Consider the following 6,000-nt stretch of genomic DNA (forward strand, 5'->3'; position numbering starts at 1 on the left):
TGCTACTATGCAGTATTACCCGCAGTATGTTTACAATAGTCAAAACAGTAGTTCATTGTTTGGTATCGTATTTTAGCATTGAATTTCAACAAATTAAATGCAAAAGGTCCAACAAACAGCAGAATCCCTTACCACTAAGACGCTTGCATGTATGGTAGTGACAGCTTCTATGGGGGGATGAGTTCTGTTTAAAAATGCTGCCTCAACAGTGGGGTTCCCTAAGTAGATTTCCTTTGGAGGGCAGGTAATGATGGGTGCAGCATAGAGAGACAGACAGGTGTGTTTGGAGTAGTGTGTGAGGAAAGGAGAGGGAACAGAGGTGAGAGCCAGAAGACCGAGACACTGGAGTGCTCAAGAGACTACTAGTATGTAAGTGAAAACAAATTACTACTGCTATGCTGTAGCATATGTAGGTAATGTTAGGGACTCAATAGTTGTAAAAAAAAAATTTTACAGTTGCTAGGTGAATTGTTTCTACAAAAAAGACAAAAATGGCCAGCTGCAGAGTTAAATTGTTCAGGGAGTGTGTGAGTGGTCAGGAAGGGTAGGAAGATGAGGAAAATACACTCTAGAGAAGAAGGGCAGTAGGAATTAGTAATTTAGCAAATATGGAGGGGATGCTTGACACTTACCCGTAGTCCAGCGCTTAACCACAGTAGGTCAATCTACAGTAATTTACAAAATTGTATGTCTCTACTTAGGGTACAAAATTACAGAATCGTAACATACATTCCATAGTTGCAGGCTTTCAGAATTCCTTGCAGGGTCTAATGATTTGCTGGGCAATTCCTTTAAACTGGTTTAACTTTTGGTAAGAAGGGGAAGACTTTAGATTGTATTTGGTTATTAGTGATTGATCCAGAGTGGCATTCCCTAGTTGCAGGCTTTCAGAATTCCATGCAGGGTCCAATGATTTAACCAAGGACTGATTTAACAACAACCCCCAACATATACTCTCTTCCAGTTTGCGTATATCTCTACCCCAGGTTCCTATAATAACCTTCCTAACCAAATTCTCTCTTCATCAATGTGTCTTTTTCTGTGTATGTGTGCGTGTCTGTATGGTTGTGGTGAAAGGCATGTTTATCCATATGACCATCTTAGGTGTCTATAAAAATAATGTACCCATAGCCCCCTTTAGTTTGTATGTCATAAGCAATATTTACACAAAAATCTCCCTGCTCATATTCCCCTTCATTACTAGTACATGCATGTAGGTATGACCATCACACATTTTTCAATCGACTCCCTATCTTTACTGCCTTTACCCTGATATGTACACTCCACTTTAGACTGAATAACGGGACTTTGTAAGGTACTCTGTGCTGCTGTTGTACAGATCACTGATGAGGCCTGACTTAACAATCCCCAGTAACAATGTAACACTATGTTTGTCCCAGAACTGTATAAGGTACTCTGTGCTGCGGATGTACAGTTCACTGCTGAGGTCTGACTTAACAATCCCCAGTAACAATGTAACACTATGTGTGTCCCAGAACTGTGTAAGGTACTTTGTGCTGCTGATGTACAGTTCACTGCTGAGGCCTGACTTAACAATCCCCAGTAACAATGTAACACTATGTGTGTCCCAGAACTGTGTAAGGTAGTCTGTGCTGCTGATGTACAGTTCACTGCTGAGGCCTGACTTAACAATCCCCAGTAACAATGTAACACTATGTGTGTCCCAGAACTGTGTAAGGTACTCTGTGCTGCTGATGTACAATTCACTGATGAGGCCTGACTTAATCTTCACCCAGTTACAATGTAACACTATGTGTGTCCCAGAACTGTGTAAGGTACTCTGTGCTGCTATGTACAGTTCACTGATGAGGCCTGACTTAATCTTCACCCAGTTACAATGTAACACTATGTGTGTCCCAGAACTGTGTAAGGTACTCTGTGCTGCTGATGTACAGTTCACTGCTGAGGCCTGACTTAACAATCCCCAGTAACAATGTAACACTACGTGTGTCCCAGAACTGTGTAAGGTATTCTGTGCTGCTGATGTACAGGTCACTGCTGAGGCCTGACTTAACAATCCCCAGTAACAATGTAACACTATGTGTGTCCCAGAACTGTGTAAGGTACTTTGTGCTGCTGATGTACAGTTCACTGCTGAGGCCTGACTTAACAATCCCCTGTAACAATGTAACACTATGTGTGTCCCAGAACTGTGTAAGGTACTCTGTGCTGCTGATGTACTGGTCACTGATGAGGCCTGACTTAACAATCCCCAGTAACAATGTAACACTATGTGTGTCCCAGAACTGTGTAAGGTACTCTGTGCTGCTGATGTACAGTTGTTTTACATTAAGAAGGTTTGTGGTCTGCACTGTGGTGGCAGAACAGGTAGCTTACATCCTTCTAAGTTGGAAACTGCTGATTGAGGGCTCAGTGTCTGTTATTCTAAAAGTGTATTAATTCTGGTTTAAGCACTTGGGCTTCAGGCCAGTTATTTTACATTAGAAGGGTTCGTGGTCTGCACTCTTGTGGGAGGAGAGGCTGGACTCTGCCCTTCTGAGCTGGGAATTTCTGGTTAAAGGCTTATAGTGCCTGTATATTTGAACTGCTTCTTAATGAAATTGGTACACCTTGTTTGCTCTAGCATAGACTAGATCCAGGCCTGCTGAATCTAGCTTTGTTTGTATAACTTGAGCACTAATCCAGGCATTCTTTAAAGTATTCAATTGTATTTATTACTGCTTGGTAGTAACTTGATTAAAGTGTAGCTATCATTCTAAGTCTTTTGGATTAAGCACTTGGGCTTCAGACCAGTTGTTTTACATTAGGAAGGTTTGTGGCCTGCACTGTGGTGGCAGGACAGGTAGCTTACATCCTTCTAAGTTGGGAACTGCTGATTGAGGGCTCAGTGTCTGTTATTCTAAAAGTATATTAGTTCTGGTATAAGCACTTGGGCTTCAGGCCAGTTATTTTACATTAAGAAGGTTCGTGGTCTGCACTCTTGTGGGAGGAGAGGCTGGACTCTGCCCTTCTGAGCTGGGAATTTCTGGTTAAAGGCTTATAGTGTCTGCATATTTGAACTGTTTCTTACTGAAATTGGTACACTTTGTTTGCTGTAGCATAGAATAGATCCAGGCCTGCTGAATCTAGCTTTGTTTGTATGCTTGTTGTTTGTTTGCTTGTTATTTCCCTGAAACGCTAATTCCACCTAAAACATGGCTTTTTGGTGCTTCTGCGGATCCCTAGTGATATCTGCATTGCTTACTGTACTTATTTCCTTGTTTCACTTGAAAGAAAGTTACTGTTTGTCATTTTTGCATTTAAGTTACCTGTATGTAACACATTGCATTTAAGTTATCTGGCACTTGCCCAATAAAGCAATTATATAAGTCACCACTAAAAAATTAAAAGCACTACACCCTCACAAACTCCCCTTGAGTACCTTATTCCCCATTAGCCCTTTTTTTTCAATTATAAAGGAATTCCCAATACTATTCTAGCATGTCCAAAGGTCAGTTGTCAATCTCCTCTCCGGTCCAGCTGGTGAATCTGGGAATCTTGAGGCAATGTTACAACTGCCTCATGTACACAGACAACCCTCTCCTCCTCTCAACAAATTCCAACACATGTGAGAGATGCAACCATATAGCCATACTGGAGGCTAAGCTCTCTCAACTCAGTACTGGCGTAACCAGTCAGGACGAGAAGGAAACCACACTCACTACAATTCCAGTCTCACACAGACCTACCACAACAGCAAACCAAACACATAAACACACAAAAACATACTCGGAGGCTCTAAATAAAAATCTGCCTAAGCAGCAGAGACCTCCAAAGCAGACACCTAAGAAACCGCTACCCCAAAACAAAACATGTACAACACATAGCTCACAAAGTCAGTGTGCCAAACAGTCACAGCCCTTAAGGCTAAACAACACACCTGATACACTTGTAATAGGTGACTCTATCATCAGGCACACTGACGTCCCGCTCACCAGGCTGAACAAGGAGAAGGTCACGGTGAGCTGCCTCTCGGGCGCTAGGATCCGCCACATAACACAAGCACTCAGGTCACTCCAAGGCAAGTACAGTCATTGCCCATGCTGGTGTGAATGACCTGAGATGTACCTCCCAAAAGAGACATAGAGGAGCTCTCTGAGCATGTAGCTCAGGCTGGTATGACCCTGACCTTGAGTAGCATCTTACCCTCACCAAGAATGATACCACAATATGAAGACAAGATGATCAATTTCAACAATTGGCTTAAGTATTGGTGTCATTCAAAGGGGATCCAATGCCTATCAGCCTGGGATGACATGCTCGACAAGCCACGATGCTTTGCTAGGGATGGCTTGCACCTGTCACCCCTGGGCTTTCGGATATTGGCAAAGGCTCTTGTTACCCCATAGTGCCTTTTTTAGGCAAGGCTTAAAAGACAAACCCACCTCCATAGGTATCACAAGGGATAAGAAACAAAGAGTAATGCTACTCAACGCCAGAAGTCTAAACCTCAAGATGCACACACTCAAAACTCTCCTTAGCATGGAGAACATCAATATCTGTACAGTAACAGAAACCTGGTTCAAGGCTCCCGAGAGCACCCCAGCACTACCAGGTTATACCTCATACCATGCTTTTCGGCCCCAAAACTGGACCGAACCACAAAAGGAGGGGGAGTATCAATATTCGTCAAAGATACCCACACCTCCAGGTTGGTGGCACAGCACGAAGCATCAGAGACTATCCACGTGCAACTAACACTGGGTAAAACTGCCTTCCAGTTTATAGCCTGCTACAGACCACCCTCCCAAACCCAGGAACCCCACTCAGCCTTCCTGAGAACACTGGAAAATATGAGGGTCTCTCCAAACACCATTATATTGGGCGACTTCAACTACCCAAACATAGACTGGGAGCATTACTCTAGCTCCAACACCCTAGCCCAAAGGTTCCTAGAATTTATAAACTCAAATGCTATGGAACAACTTGTTACTACTCCCACAAGAGGGGAAAACATACTGGACCTGATCATCACCAACATGGGGACTCTATGCTCCAGATCTGCAGTGTATCCCTCATTGGTAAGATCAGACCATAAACTAATCTCACTGGATATTCACGTCTCGACTCCAACCCCTGCCCTGAAAACCAGAGTGAAAAACTTCTCTAATGCAAATTTCACACTCCTCAAAACCGAAGTGGAATCCTTCAAAGCCCCAGGGCCTGTGGAAAATACGGCCCAGACCGCAGAATCCTTTATAAATGCATTCTATGAACACCTTCAGGAATGCATGGATCATGCAATCCCAAATAAAACCAAGACCCAGTCCTCCAAAGGCAGACATCCTGTCTGGTGGACCCCAGCCATAAACAAACTATACAACAGAAGGAGGAAGCTACTACATGACAGACCAAAATCCCAAAAAGGGAAGGCATCTCTGATCAGTATTAGCAAAAAACTACAGGCACTCATAAAATCGTCTAAGGCCAGCTTCGAGAGAAAAATTGCACAGGACACTAAGGATAATCACAAGGCTTTCTTTAGTTATGTTAGGAACCTGGGTGGGAATTCCCAGATATGCTCAGAATTAGTCCAAATGACAAAAATACATCAAACCCACAGACATTGCCAACATCCTAGCTGACAGGTTCAGCGCACCCCCTCCCCCACCAAAAGGGCAAATATCTATCCCAGCAGAGTGCTGCCCCCCTAACATCTCAGATGCTCAGGTAAGAGCTGCCCTCTCCAAAGCAAAAAACACAGCATCAATGGGACCAGACGGTGTCCCGGGCTGCATCCTACATGAACTCCAAGAAGAGCTAAACCCAAACATAAAACTACTGTTCAATCTCAGCCTTACTACAGGATATGTACCCAAAGAGTGGTGTACAGCAACAGTGGTCCCTTTCCACAAAGGTGGTGCCTCAATGGATCCTGGAAACTATCGCCCCATAAGCCTGACTAGTTTGGTCTGCAAAGCTATGGAAAGGATCATCATGGACCAAATAAATAAAGATATTGGGGACCTACAGACACTG

The sequence above is a fragment of the Protopterus annectens genome, chromosome 3.part1 (genome assembly GCF_019279795.1).
Source record: "Protopterus annectens isolate FY-2018-M chromosome 3.part1, PAN1.0, whole genome shotgun sequence".
Lineage (NCBI taxonomy): Eukaryota > Metazoa > Chordata > Ceratodontiformes > Protopteridae > Protopterus > Protopterus annectens.